At 39.2% G+C, this 16128-nt stretch overlaps 2 non-coding genes across 2 annotated transcripts; one reads left to right on the top strand and one right to left on the bottom strand.

The window, feature by feature from the left end:
- Window positions 1–9035: 9035 nt before the first annotated feature.
- On the bottom strand, window positions 9036–9109 carry Trnan-guu (transfer RNA asparagine (anticodon GUU)). Its single transcript has one exon. It is a non-coding gene; the product is annotated as a tRNA-Asn (tRNA).
- A 202-nt stretch (window positions 9110–9311) lies between these two features.
- Trnan-guu (transfer RNA asparagine (anticodon GUU)) lies at window positions 9312–9385 on the top strand. The gene has a single exon. It is a non-coding gene; the product is annotated as a tRNA-Asn (tRNA).
- The last annotated feature ends 6743 nt before the right edge of the window (window positions 9386–16128 follow it).

Genomic DNA, 16128 nt, shown 5'->3' with positions numbered 1-16128 from the left:
CGAAAGCCAGGTAGTTGGGAATGCATGAAAAGATGAAAATATGATGGTTGTAAGCCTCGTCCTGCTAAGATAGTAAGCATAAATACGAATAAGAAGAAAAAACAATTGATATGCGATGCTGTGTTCTAATTTCTGAGTCCTAGGTAATTACGAAAGACAGATAGTGAAAAAAAAATCCATTAAACGACGAAACAGGAACACGAGATAGTCATTACCACGATCTATTACCACATTCTAATACCATATTCTATCACCATATTCTAATACCACATTCTATTACCATATTCTAATACCACATTCTATTACCATATTCTAATACCACATTCTATTACCATATTCTAATACCACATTCTATTACCATATTCTAATACCACATTCTATTACCATATTCTAATACCACATTCTATTACCATATTCTATTACCACATTCTATTACCATATTCTAATACCACATTCTAATACCACATTCTAATACCACATTCTATTACCATATTCTAATACCACATTCTATTACCATATTCTATTACCACATTCTATTACCATATTCTAATACCACATTCTAATACCACATTCTATTACCACATTCTATTACCATATTCTAATACCACATTCTAATACCACATTCTATTACCACATTCTATTACCATATTCTAATACCACATTCTAATACCACATTCTATTACCACATTCTATTACCATATTCTAATACCACATTCTATTACCATATTCTATTACCACATTCTATTACCATATTCTAATACCATATTCTAATACCACATTCTATTACCATATTCTAATACCACATTCTAATACCACATTCTATTACCATATTCTAATACCACATTCTAATACCACATTCTATTACCACATTCTATTACCATATTCTAATACCACATTCTATTACCATATTCTATTACCACATTCTATTACCATATTCTAATACCACATTCTAATACCACATTCTATTACCACATTCTATTACCATATTCTAATACCACATTCTATTACCACATTCTAATACCACATTCTATTACCATATTCTAATACCACATTCTATTACCATATTCTAATACCACATTCTAATACCACATTCTATCACCATACCACATTCTATTACCACATTCTATTACTACATTCTATTACCATATTCTAATACCACATTCTATTACCATATTCTAATACCACATTCTAATACCACATTCTATTACCATATTCTAATACCACATTCTAATACCACATTCTATCACCATACCACATTCTATTACCATATTCTAATACCACATTCTAATACCACATTCTATCACCATACCACATTCTATTACTACATTCTATTACCACATTCTAATACCACATTCTAATACCACATTCTATTACCACATTCTAATACCACATTCTATTACCACATTCTAATACCACATTCTATCACCATACCACATTCTATTACTACATTCTATTACCACATTCTAATACCACATTCTAATACCACATTCTATTACCACATTCTATTACCACATTCTATTACCACATTCTATTACCATATTCTAATACCACATTCTATTACCACATTCTAATACCACATTCTATTACCACATTCTATTACCACATTCTATTACCACATTCTATTACCACATTCTATTACCATATTCTAATACCACATTCTATTACCACATTCTAATACCACATTCTATTACCACATTCTATTACCACATTCTATTACCACATTCTAATACCACATTCTATTACCATATTCTAATACCACATTCTATTACCACATTCTATTACCATATTCTAATACCACATTCTATTACCACATTCTAATACCACATTCTATTACCACATTCTATTACCACATTCTATTACCACATTCTATTACCATATTCTAATACCACATTCTATTACCACATTCTAATACCACATTCTATTACCACATTCTATTACCACATTCTATTACCACATTCTAATACCACATTCTATTACCATATTCTAATACCACATTCTATTACCACATTCTAATACCACATTCTATTACCATATTCTAATACCACATTCTATTACCATATTCTAATACCACATTCTATTACCACATTCTAATACCACATTCTATTACCATATTCTAATACCACATTCTATTACCATATTCTAATACCACATTCTATTACCACATTCTAATACCACATTCTATTACCACATTCTATTACCACATTCTAATACCACATTCTATCACCATACCACATTCTATTACCATATTCTAATACCACATTCTATTACCATATTCTAATACCACATTCTAATACCACATTCTATCACCATACCACATTCTATTACCATATTCTAATACCACATTCTAATACCACATTCTATCACCATACCACATTCTATTACTACATTCTATTACCACATTCTAATACCACATTCTATCACCATACCACATTCTATTACTACATTCTATTACCACATTCTAATACCACATTCTATCACCATACCACATTCTATTACTACATTCTATTACCACATTCTAATACCACATTCTATCACCATACCACATTCTATTACTACATTCTATTACCACATTCTATTACCACATTCTATTATCACATTATATAAAACAGTGAGCTACAATATCAAGTCAGGTCGCTAGGAAAACAAAGTGAAAAAAAAGAAGAAGCGATAAATAGGCTTAGTCGTAAGTGTTATGTTGTTGCCAAAGAGAGAGAGAGAGAGAGATGAGGTAAGCAGCAGGAGGTAGTCACGGATATAAAATAAGTGAATGGCAATCAAGTTGGAACACACACACACACTCACTCTCTCTCTCTCTCTCTCTCTCTCTCTCTCTCTCTCTCTCTCTCTCTCTCTCTATGAAGGGAGTGGCGGGGAGGGTTACAAGTCTCTCTTTAGGCAACTTTATGTAGGAAAAACAAGAAAGAGTTAATAGCAATGCCTTCGATTTACTTAAGGATTTCTGAGCCACTTACATAACACACACACACACACACACACACACACACACACACTTACTAACACTTACTAACACACACACGTACATACTGAGTAGCAACAACAGGCAAGGAAAGAAAGATAATGTGATAAAAGCGAAAGTTGAGAAAGAGAAACAAACATGGAAGGAAGGAGACGAGAGGAAGAGGAAGAGATAGAGAAGGAAAACAGGAAGAGGAGGAGAGATAGAATGGGAGACAGGAAGAATGATAGATAAGTAAAAAAAAGAATAGGAATAAGGAAAAATAATTATAATGAAGACGAGTAAAAGTCATGGTTTCAATTATTTTTTTGTCTTTTAATTTGCAGGCAGAGATTTTATTAGAGAGAGACGTGCTTGGCTTCTTTCATCTTAGATTAAGCGCGACATTACATTGAAAGGTGACCATGTTGAGAGAGAGAGAGAGAGAGAGAGAGAGAGAGAGAGAGTACTAAAATCATTCCCTTCTTATTGTTATCGGACGTGTTATGCATTGTAAGGTAAAATGCTCTCTCTCTCTCTCTCTCTCTCTCTCTCTCCAGTCCTTGCCCTTGACATTGCCCCTCCTCTCTCTTCCCTCTCTTTCTCGTATGTCACCTACACTCTTCGCCCTTTCCACCTCTCCTTGTTTTTCACTCACACTCGTTTCACTCTTACAGACAAGGTTATACAAAGGAAGAAGGTGAGGAGTCTGCAGGAGGCCGGTCACACTATACAAGGCAGCTCCTGTAACCCTAACCCATCTAACTATTCACAAACTAATCTAAACTTTTATTGAATGCATATGTCGTGTTGGCACTCAGATCATGACTCCCACGCCTGTTCCACTCATCCACCACTCTGTCAATGCACCAGTTCTTGCCTGTCTTTATTGGATCTATGTTAATTCAACTTCTCATTGTTACATGTCCTACTCCGGATTTCTTACAACCAAAACCTTTTCAAAACTTCACTCAAATTTTAAAGTCCTTCATCCATTTATAAACTTCGATCAAGTCTCCTCGCACCCTCCGCTTTTACGGAGAATGCAGATTTAAATGTTTATGTCTATGTCTTTATTGAATCTAAATCTATTCAACTTAATTTCATTGCTATGTGTCCTACCCGGCTTTCCTACCACCAGAACCTTATCATGACAACAATTAAGTAACAGGTATACCAATGTTTTTTTTTCTTCATTCGTTATGGTTTATTAATTTCAAGTGTAAAATAGTTATGTACAGACTATTATGACTATTCCCCATAATGTGAGTAATATTTTGATAGGTTTGCTGGCTTTGGTGCGGTTATGATAGAGTTCTGGTGAGGTTTTACATGTATATTTCTTATCTTATGTTGCTTCAATGTGCATTACCTCTGTCTGTTTGTCTATTTGTCTGTCTGCTTGTGTTCATCCATTTATAAACTTCGACCAAGAATCCTCGCACCCTTCGCCTTTCTAGTTCAGGTCTATCAAGGGACACTAGGTCAAAAGGATGCCTCAGGAGTTCAGTAGGTTACACATGGCTCCTTCTAACCAGTTCTTTTCACCATCTGGCCTCGCTATCCATAAATTTTGGCTATCTAACCATCTGGGAGTCCCGTCCATTAATATATCTGACGTCCATTGGGAACTTGTGACCGTGTTGGTGTTTTAACTAGGAAATGCCTGCTTCGTTTGGTCAAGTAATTCATTTTTTTTCATATATATATTTTTTTTACGGTATAGGAGGCAACTTAAGGAAAAAAAAGAGGAGAGGAGAAAAGAAGAAGAAGAAGGTGAATAATAATAATAATAATAATAATAATAGTAATAATAATAATAATAATAATAATAATAATAATAATAATAATAATAATAATAATAATAATAATAATAATAATAATAATAATAATAAGAAGAAGAAGAAGAAGAAGAAGAAGAAGAAGAAGAAAAAGAAGAAGAAGAAGAGGAGGAGGAAGAAAAGTAGTAGTAGAAAAGATAAAGAAAAAGAAAAAGAAGAAGATAAAGAAGAAGAAGGATAAGAAGGGAAGAAGAGGAAGAAGAAAAAGAGGAGAAAGAAGAAGAAGAAGAAGAAGAAGAAGAAGAAGAAGAACAAAACCAAGAACAAAAAGAAGAAGAAAAAGAAGAAAAACAAGAAGGAGAAAATGAAGATGAAGAAGAAAAAAATAATAAAAGAAGTAAAAAAAAAAAAAAAAAAAGGAACACTGCTCCTGCAAATAGTGAACAGCAGGAGTAGAGAGGGTTCGAATCTACTCGCGTCACTGATTATTCTGTAAACAAGATCGCTCATGTCGTTGAATAGAGGTGGACTCAAGGTTGGTCAGAGAGGAACACCGCGGTCCATTCCTCGTACGTTACTTTTTTTTCTGGCTTTTTTCTTCTTTTTTTTTCTCCCGCAGTTTGGTTTTCTTCTTTTCAACCTCTATTTCTTGTTTTCTCCACATTCGTTTCCTCTCCTTTTTCCTCGTTATCTTACTTCTATATTCGTCTTCTATCTTGTATTTATTTAACTCCTCCCTTTACATTATTTTCCTTGCTTTTTACCTTCTCTTACTTGTATAATTTTCTCCTCTTCGTATTTCTTTCCTCCACTGTTTCCTACGTTGTTTTCTTCTCCATTTCCTCCTCCGTCTCTTTCTTTTATATTACTCTCCTACCTTCTACCTCTTCCTCCAATCTATTTCATATCCATTTCCTCTTCTTTCATAATTTTCTGCTCTCCTGTACCACTTTCTCCTCTTCGTATTTCTCTCCTTCACTGTTTCCTACATTGTTTTTCCTCTCCATTTCCTCCTCCACTGTTTCCTACATTGTTTTTCCTCTCCATTTCCTCCTTCACTGTTTCCTACATTGTTTTTCCTCTCCATTTCCTCCTTCACTGTTTCCTACATTGTTTTTCCTCTCCATTTCCTCCTCCACTGTTTCCTACATTGTTTTTCCTCTCCATTTCCTCCTCCTTCTCTTCCTTTCATATTCCTCTCCTACCTCCTACCTCTTCCTCCAATCTATTTCGTATCCACTTCCTCTTCTTTCTCCTTCCTTGTTACCTCTCTTCTTGCTCCCTCGTCTTTCCTTTAAAGTTTTCTCCTCTCCTTTTTCCTTGATCGAGTTTTTCTCACCTACCTCTTCTTCCTCTTCCTACTTCTTTCTCTTTCTTCCTTCATAATTTTCTCCTCTCCTCCACCTCTTTCACTTCATTTGTATTCCTTTCCTCCCCTTTCAATCCTAAATTTATTATCTTTTATCTGGTTCCTTCCCATTTCTCTCCTTTTTCTTTCGTATTCTTTTCCTTCTCCTTATTTTGTATTTTTTTCCTCTCTTCAACAACTCCTTCTTTACTATCCTTTCCCAGTCTTTCCTTCCGGTCATTTTCCTCTCTTCCACCTCTTCTGTTTTCTTCGTTCCTCTCCTCTCCTCTCCTCTCTCTTCCTCCTCTTTCCTTCCTTTACTCCTCTCAGCTCTCATCTACCTCCTCCTCCTCTTTCCTACATTGTGTTCTGCTGTCTTCTGCCTCTCCTTCTCTTTTCACATTGTTCTCCTTCCTCAACATCTACCTCTTCTTTCAATCGTATTTCGTTCCTTCTCTTTCCTTCATATTATTTTCCCCTCTAATACCTCTCTCCTCTCTCCTGCATAGCCTTCTCCTGCCTTCTCCCTCCTCCTTCTCCTTGTATACTTCCTTCACGCTCATTTCTCAAGCCTCTCCGCGCCGCGTACTACAAGCTCTTTGCGCAAACCCTTTCCCAATGATACCTTACGTTGGCACTCAATCCTTGCCTTGCCTTGCCTTGGGAGTTTATGACCCAACTCGCTGTCTCTCTCTCTCTCTCTCTCTCTCTCTCTCTCTCTCTCTCTCTCTCTCTCTCTCTCTCTCTCTCTCTCTCTCTCAGCACGTTCTTCAATTTTTTACCCGCCTACACGACGAAACTCATTAATATTCTTCTCGTACACCTGTGGCTCTCCATTCACAGGTATGTTGTTGCTTTATTTAATAGTCACGATCCCTAAGTAGCACATTTAATCATCTATTTTCTTTAGTTTTCAGCGATAATACTTCCGGCATTTTCCCTTCCCTTCCCATCCCGTTAAAGAATAAAGATTTCAGTGTCATCAAAAGCTCACTAGGAAATCATTGTAACAGGAATACTAATGTTTTTTTCTTCATTCGTGATGGTTTATTAATTTCAAGTTCTTTTTTTACATCAACAAAGGAGACAGCTCAAGGGCACAAAAAAAGGAAACAATAATAAAAAAGCCCGCTACTCGCTGCTCCTGAATAAAGAATCCAAAGAGGTGGCCGAAAGAGGGAGCAATTTCATGTATAGACTGTTTTGACTATTCCCCATAATGTGAATAATACTTTGATAGGTTTGCTGACTTTGGTGCGGTTATGATAGAGTTCTGGTTAGGGTTTTAGTTTGCTGGTATCTTTCTTATCTTATGTTGCTTCAATGTGCATAACCTCTGTCTGTCTGTTCGTCTGTCTGCCTGTGTTTATTTTCTTTTCTTTCTTTATATCCCTTTGTTTGTAAGTTTGTTTGTTTGTTTCTCTGTTAGCTTGTTAGTTTGTTACTTACTCTGTTTTCTTGCTTTTTCTTTCTTGTTTCTTTCTTGTTTCTTTCTTTCCTTATTTCTCTTTTTCTTTCCTTCTGTCTGTCTGTCTGTCTGTCTGTCTGTTGTTGTTTGTCTCTTCTATACCTCAAGTTCATGTAAGGTCAACAGGGGTCTTGGCGGCCTTATCCTCCTCCTTCCTTCCTCCTCACCACCTTCCTTCCTCCTTTTTTCTCTCTCTATCCGGGTTGCTGACCTCGGAAAGGCCACAAGATGCTCATTCGTCTCTTTACTTATGGTCGATGTTCTTTTGTTTGTTCATCGGATGCTCTTTATTATGTTTGTTTACCGCGATGCTTGGAGTTAAATTTTCTGAGATGTTTATATTTTTTTCGTCTATCTATTCGATGCTTATTCATCCCGAGTATCTGATCCTATTTGTCTGGTTAACCGATGCCCATTTGTCTCGCTAACCGATGCTCAGGTGTCTCTTTAGCACCTACAAACACCATCTCTCGCCGAACCTCTTTTTGTCAACTCAAGGAAGGAGATTCGTATACATAATGAAGTGAACCTCTCTCTCTCTCTCTCTCTCTCTCTCTCTCTCTCTCTCTCTCTCTCTCTCTCTCTCTCTCTCTCTAATGACGCTAATGATTACTCTAGTTAAGCAAGACGATGAATATAAAGACAACACTCCGCACACCAATACATATAAGACAATGGTTTACGTTTGAGCGAGAATGAGACACCGCGTGAATTTAAATGCATGTCGACTTGTTTTTGTCCGCCAGTCCTTCCGAGTCCTTCAAGAAATTCAGGTCAGACCGGATGGTATAGGAAATAAGGGAAACAGGAAGAGGAAGAAAGGGCTCATTATCATAGTTCAGTGGCGTAAACACGTAGATTATCATGTTAGGAAGATAGATAATCCTTGAGAGGACTGCTGCGACCTGCCACTGACACCTGACTCTTTGAACACACACACACACACACACACACACACACACACACACATACTCAGACTGTCACTGATCACAGCCTTCAGCTCTGATAACAACACTATACATCTCTGAATTATAAATGTCATTTGCCACAGTCCAACATTTTGTCGCTTGTGAAGAAAAAGCTCCACAAGAAACATTATTGAGACCCTCGCAATGTAGACCTTGCACCGAGACTGATCTACAATGCACCGCACGTCAGATAGACTTTCATATGATCATATTTTAATACTTTAATTTTTTGCACGAGACGTTACTTGTCTCAATAGCCTTATCTATCTACCTATCTATTTATATAACTAACCTCCAGTGAGAGAATACTGTATCTTATTGATTTCGAGTCAGTAATTCATTACGTGTTAATACTTTTCCCAGCTTGGCCGGCGATCCGCCACGCCTCTCGCCACCTGACTCAGCCACGCAACACACATACGCACACACACACGCACAAGCCTATCTGTGCCACGGGAGCCTCCCCGCCGTTCATAAGTCAGTTTTTGTTTGTCAGGCGCTCAATAAAAAAGAGCGCCCCCGGGTGGGCTCGAACCACCAACCTTTCGGTTAACAGCCGAACGCGCTAACCAATTGTGCCACGGAGGCTTGATAGGTGAAGCCTGACTAGCCAATCTATTCCTTAAATAACTCGGTAAAAGCTGGTTAAATTCGTCATAATTATATTTGTTATGATAACAGTTATATGAAGGGGTCAATAAACTATCGTCCACAACATCTTGGGTGTGTCTGTGTGGCCGCTGCGGGGCGCCGCGCTGCTCCGCTCAGCCTGGCCGCTCTTTTCTTTCAAGCCTCCGTGGCACAATTGGTTAGCGCGTTCGGCTGTTAACCGAAAGGTTGGTGGTTCGAGCCCACCCGGGGGCGCTATGTTTTACACTTTTATTTTTTTTAACTTTTACTTCAAACACGTCAGGATCACAGCCCTTCCTTTCCTCCGAGTTCAATACTGGTCCCCACAGTGTGCAGCGGCCCGGCCTTGGTCTTGGCCTCGCGGCGGGTTGGCCCGTCACGGCCGTGTGTCGGCAGTGGTGACTCACACGGCGGCCAGCACACGCCTCACCCGCCACTCACACACACACACACACACGTTACCAGGATGACGGGATGTGAGTTACCTTGAAAGCCACTCATTAATTGGGGATTCACAACATGGCTTCCGTAACAAAAGATCCTGCCTATCAAACCTATTGACCTATTATAACAACCTCTTCGCAGTTTATAACGTAACCATGTAAATCGTTGGACGTTGTCTATCTTGATTTCCAGAAAGCGTTAGATAAAGTTCCACATTATAAATTACTTTGTAAATTAAAACAAATAGGTATTGACGGTCAAGTACACCAATGGATCGCGGATTGGTTGAGCAACAGACAACAAAGAGTGGTGATTGACGGATTTAACTCAGAGTGGGCACCGGTCACTAGTGGCGTCCCTCAGGGCTCGGTTCTTGGCCCAATGCTCTTCATTATTTACATCAACGATGTGGATGTTGGACTCAATAATCACATTAGTAAATTCGCAGACGACACAAAGATTGGTAACTCGGTTCTCACTGACGAAGACAGACAAAGCCTCCAATAAGACTTGCATAAAATTTCAGCTTGGTCTGATAGATGGGAGATGCCCTTTAACGTAGACAAGTGCCAGGTCCTTCATGTTGGAACAAGAAATAAGAATTTCGATTTTGAAATGCGCAGCGTCAAACTCAAAAGCGTTCATTGCGTCAAAGACCTGGGTGTCAAAATCGCGTCAAACCTCAAATTCTCACATCAGTGCATCGATGCAGCGAATAAAGCGAACAGAATTTTGGGCTTCATTAAAAGAAACTTTTTATTCAAGAATAAAGATGTAATACTCCCGCTCTACAATAGTTTAGTCAGACCCCACTTGGAATATGCTGTACAGTTTTGGTCTCCCCACCATTCAAAGGAAGGACATTGCTAAATTAGAAGGTGTTCAGCGTCGGGCAACAAAAATGATCCCTTCCTTGCGCAACAAATCTTACGAAGGCTTTCCACCCTTAACATGTTCTCTCTTGAGAAACGTCGCCTCCGAGGAAAACTGATCGAATGTTTTGAAATACTTAATGGTTTCACAAATGTGGACAAATCGAAACTGTTTTTGATCGATGGCACTATGCGAACGAGGCACAAAACTCAAATGTAGACAAGTAAATTCAGACTGCACCAAATTTTTCTTCACCAACGTTGTAGTGCGAGAATGGAATAAGCTCCCACCTTCAGTGGTCCAGTGTAACACGACTGACTCCTTTAATTTAAAAGCAAGCTCGACCGTCACTTCCTTCGAGTTGATATTAACTAGAGTTGAAATGTAAGTTTTGGAGCCATCTGATTAATGTAGAATCACTTAGGTTTAAGGACAGATCACCTAGCCTGGACCTTGGGGTCTGTGTGGTCTGGATTTTCTATGTAAATCTATGTAAAACCACAAGTGAGTGTGTCCCTGTGTCTTCCACCCCCCCCACCCCTCTCTCTCTCTCTCTCTCTCTCTCTCTCTCTCTCTCTCTCTCTCTCTCTCTCTCTCTCTCTCTCTCTCTCTCTCTCTCTCTCTCTCTTAATCAGTCACTCCTAAGGTAAGGCACACGTCCAGTTCTCGGTCTTGATGAATAATGAACAAGCAGCCTCGCCAATATTGTTGTGTGGTCAATAGGACACAACCTTTACTTATTCACTGACACGCATCGGACCTCGATCTCAGACAAAGAATTCGATAACAGGGAGCAGATGATTGGTAAAGGGGCAGAGAGGAGGACAGTAATATAAGGAGGACAGGAATATAAAGTAAATAATGAAGGTCGATGAAAATAATGAATCAAGAATCAAACCCGAGGAAGCAAAAACGGAAAATAAAATGAAAGGAAAGGAAGACGGAAAGAAAATAGAAGGTAGACAGAAATAGACAAACAAATAAATAGACGAGAGAATAGAAGACATAACAAACAAACGAGACAGACAGAGATAGAGAGTGAGAGGAGAAGAAAGGAAGAGATAGATAAAGAAACAAACAACGAAATATAAAGAGAAAAAAAATATATATATCTACGAGAACAAAAACAATAGAACCATAAAAAAAAAAAAATAAATAAAACCACAATACTACAAAAGATCAAGACAAACAAACAAACAAACAAACAGACAAACGATAAAACATATCTTACAAAACACATACACACAAAAAACAAACAAAAAAAATCAAACCCCTTACCCCCCCCCTCCCTCCCCCCCCCCACACGAAGTCAGGTGATCGAGGCTACTCAAGCAGGCGACGCAGGTGACGCTGGGCTCCGAATAATTAAAAAAAAAAAAAAACGAGAGAAAAACAAGACAAACACCAGAAAAAACCAAGCACGCATGTGACATTCAAACGTGGTCGTCCTTAAAGCAAATATTTACCCCCAAACACACACACACACACACACACACACACACACACACACACACACACACGCCACGCTCTCTTCTGTTGCCGTGAGCATGGAGGAAAAGTGTATGGATGCTCCTCCTCCTCCTCTTCGTTTTCTGCTTCTCCACCTACCACCTACCACCTACACCTGTTGCCATTTCTTCATCATTTTCTCTGTTATATTCTCCTTAAGTTTTTCATCAGAAGGAGAATATAAAAGAGAAAAAGATGAAGAAATGGTGATAAATGATAATAACAGGTGATAGCAAAAAAAGGAGGAACGCACTCTTCCACCTGCTCCCAGTAACACAAGAGAGCGTGACGTGTGTGTATGTGTGTGTGTGTGTGTGTGTGTGTGTGTTTGCTTAAGGGACGACCACGCTTGAATGTAACATGTGAGCTTGGTTTTCTGGTATCTGTGTGGTTGTTTTTAGTGTTTTTAGCTTATTCGGAGCCCAGAGTCACCTGCGAAGCCTGCCTGATTAGCTTCGACCACCTGACTTCGGATACTGGAGGAGGGAGGAAGGTTACATTGTTTTGTTGTTGATGTTTTTTTTGTGTGTTGCAAGCTATGTTTTATCGTTTGTCTGTTTGTTTGTTTGTTTTGATCTTCTTTTATAGTGTTGTGGTTTTATTCATGGTAGTTTTTTTAGGGTTCAGTTATTTTTCACGTATGCATTTTTTTCAATATAATTCTTTGTTTGTTTCTTTATCTATCTCTTTCTCTCTTCCTCTCTCTCTCTTTCCATATGCCTCGCTGTTTGTTTGTCTATTTAATTCATTATTTTCTCTATGTATTTATTTGCCTCTCTGTCTATATCTACCTTTCATTTTATTTCCGTCTTCCTTCCCTTTCATCTCATTCCCGTTCTTGCTTCCTCGGGTTTACTGTTTGATTCATTATTTGCATCGAACTTCATTATTTACTTTCTATCCCTGTCCTCCTGTCTGACTTCTTTTATCAATTTTCTTCTTCTCTGTTATCTACCTTTCATTTTATTTCCGTCTTCCTTTCCTTTCATCTTACTTCCTGTTCTTGATTCCTTGGGTTTACTGTTTGATTCATTATTTGCATCGAACTTCATTAATTACTTTCTATCCTTGTCCTCCTTTCTGTCTTCTTTTATCAATCTTATCTTCTGTTATCTATCTTTTATTTTCTTTCCGTCTTCCTTTCCTTTCACTCACTTCCCGTTCTTGATTCCTCGTGTTTGTTGTTTGATTCATTATTTGCATCAAACTTCATTAATTACTTTCAATCCTTGTTCTCCTTTCTGTCTTCTTTTATCAATTTTTTTCTTCTCTGTTATCGACGTCCTCTGTCTGAGATCGAGGTTTGATGCGAGTAATGATCATAAGCTTACTTGTTTTCTTTGTTTTCTTATTTTTTTCTTTTTCATACATTTTTTTATCTTCAACGTCCCCATTATCATCATTATCATCATAGTACTTTTTTTATTTTTTCCTGTTTCCTTATTTTTGTTTTCTTTTTCTTGTTTTCTCGTCTTTGTTTTCTTTTTCATATTCTTGTTTTCTTCTTCTTCACCTTTTTCTTTTTTTTTCTTTTCTTCTTCTTTTATTCCTTTCCTTTATATATCCTTCTTTCTCTTCTTCTTTTTCTCTTTTCTTCTTTTTCTTCTTGTTCTTGTTCATTTTCTTCTTGTTCTTATTGCTTTTTCTTCTCTTTTTTCTCCTCTTTCCTTTTCTTTGTCTTCTTGTTCTTGTTCTTCTTTTTCATGATAGCGGTCTTGTTCTTGTTCTTCTCTTCCTTTTCCTCCACATGCACTATTTTCTTGTCTTCCTCTTTCCCCTCCTCTTCTTTTTCTTCCACTTCTCCTCTCCTCCTTCTTCTCCTCTTCTTTGTCTTTCTACGCCTCCTTGTACTCTTCCTCTTCCTCCACCACCACCACTATCACTTTCTTTGTCCTCCACGTCCTCATCCTCCTTTAATTTTATTCCTTCTCGTCTTCCTCCTCCTCCTCTTACATTTACTCCTTCTCGTCCTCCTCTTCCTCCTCCTTTACTCCTCCTCGTCCTCCTCCTCCTCCTACTTTTAAACCTCCTCAGCCACTTTCTTCCTTACTTTTATTCCTCCTCCTCCTCCTCCTCTTCCCCTTACTTTTCCTCCTTCTCGTCCTCCTCTTCCTCCTCCTTTACTCCTCCTCGTCCTCCTCCTCCTCCTACTTTTAAACCTCCTCAGCCTCCTCCTTCCTTACTTTTATTCCTCCTAGTCTTCCTCCTCTTCCCCTTACTTTTCCTCCTTCTCGTCCTCCTCTTCCTCCCCCGCCCATCATACACCAACGCCCCCAACAGAAAACACACGCAGACACCGGACTACTGTGCTTCGAAGCACTGAAGTCAAGAAGGACATTTCTGTCCTATACACCAACGCGCGGAGCTTAATACCCAAACGGGATGAGTTACTTGCCTACGTTGACGTAGAAAGTCCGGACGTGATTGCCATCACCGAAACGTGGGCCACCTCTGACCACCTAATGACCGAATTCTCAATTCCAGGCTACGAGAGCTTCTACAAAAACAGACTTCACAAGAAAGGAGGAGGTGTTATCTGTTACGTCAAGAACAAATACCCTGCCGTGGAAGTAACCAAAAGGGACTCAGAGAAATATGACACAGTATATGTTGAACTGGAGACTAGCAAGCACAACAAAATAACGATTGGAACCGTTTACAGACCTCCAAAGCAACAAGAAGCGGACGACGAAGCGCTGTACGAAGAAATCCACACCGTAACGCAAAACAAACAAACAGTCATTATCGGGGACTTTAACTGTGCCAACATTGACTGGACCACGATGATTGGAGATCGGGAGGGTAACAGATTGCTCGAAATGTTAGAAGACACTTTTCTTACTCAGATTGTTACCCAACCGACATATAATAACATATTAGACCTAGTACTCGTGAGTGATTCAGATCTCACACGTGAATGTCAAGTCGGCGAAAAGCTGGATGGTTGCGACCATCACCTAATCCGCCTAAATATCAGAACAGACCATGAACTCACCGAAAACACGTCCAAGATTCCAGACTACAAAAGAGCCAATTTTAATTTCGCTCGTGAGCTGCTAACCCAGACAACTTGGGAACCCATGACCTACACTCCTGTGGACGGAGCGTGGAATGGCTTCAGAACAAACTCCTGGAGGTAGAGAGAACAACTGTTCCCATGAAGACAAGGAGAACAAATAATGCCACAAGCCCACCATGGATGACTACCCAGGTTCGACGGGCGATTAATTTAAAGAAGAGAAAATACAACTCGCTCAAAGAAAACGGCACTGACGAGGCACGCGAACAATACCATCAAAGCCTCAGAGCTTGCAGAACACTCATTCCCCAGCGTAAACGCGACTATGAAAAGCAAATTGCACGCGAAGCCAAGTCCAACCCGAAAAAGTTCTTCACGTATATAAGAACCAAAAGAAGACAAAACCAATATCGGTCCCTAAAAGATGAAAGTGACGTACTAACACAGGACAGTAGACAAATGGTCGAAATCCTAAACAGAAACTTCGCGTCTGTGTTCACGGTCGAGAATACCCAGTCCGTACCCGAGAGCCCTACCCCACCGATGGGAATCACTCCCCTAGAAATTGGCACAATCGAAGAACGGGATGTGAAGAAGTACCTAAACAAACTCGAGACAAACAAGTCCACCGGACCCGACGACTTGTCACCCAGGCTGCTCAAGGAACTCAAGCAGCAAATCCTCAAGCCACTCACCACCATCTACTATCTGTCACTACAACAAAACAAAGTCCCAAAAGACTGGAAACAAGCGAATGTAACTCCGATCTACAAAAGGGAGACAAAAGTGTGGCCCTAAACTACAGACCAATCAGCCTGACCTCTGTGGCGGGAAAATCCTCGAGAAGATCATCAGAGACAAACTCGTTAGGTTCCTTGAAGACAACAACATCATTTCCGATGCTCAGCACGGTTTCAGGAACAAGCGCTCATGCTTAACCAATTTATTGGACTTCTTCCAAGGTATCTATGAAAACTGGGATAATCATATCCCCAGCGATGTTATATATCTAGACTTTCAGAAAGCCTTTGACAAAGTGCCACACGAAAGACTTCTCAAGAAACTTAAGTCGGCGGGGTTAGGCGACAATCTGACAGCGTGGATCAAGGACTGGCTCACTGGAAGAAAACAA

This window comes from Eriocheir sinensis, chromosome 30 (genome assembly GCF_024679095.1).
Source record: "Eriocheir sinensis breed Jianghai 21 chromosome 30, ASM2467909v1, whole genome shotgun sequence".
NCBI classification, from domain to species: domain Eukaryota; kingdom Metazoa; phylum Arthropoda; class Malacostraca; order Decapoda; family Varunidae; genus Eriocheir; species Eriocheir sinensis.
This window is presented reverse-complemented; position numbering and strand designations above follow the sequence as displayed.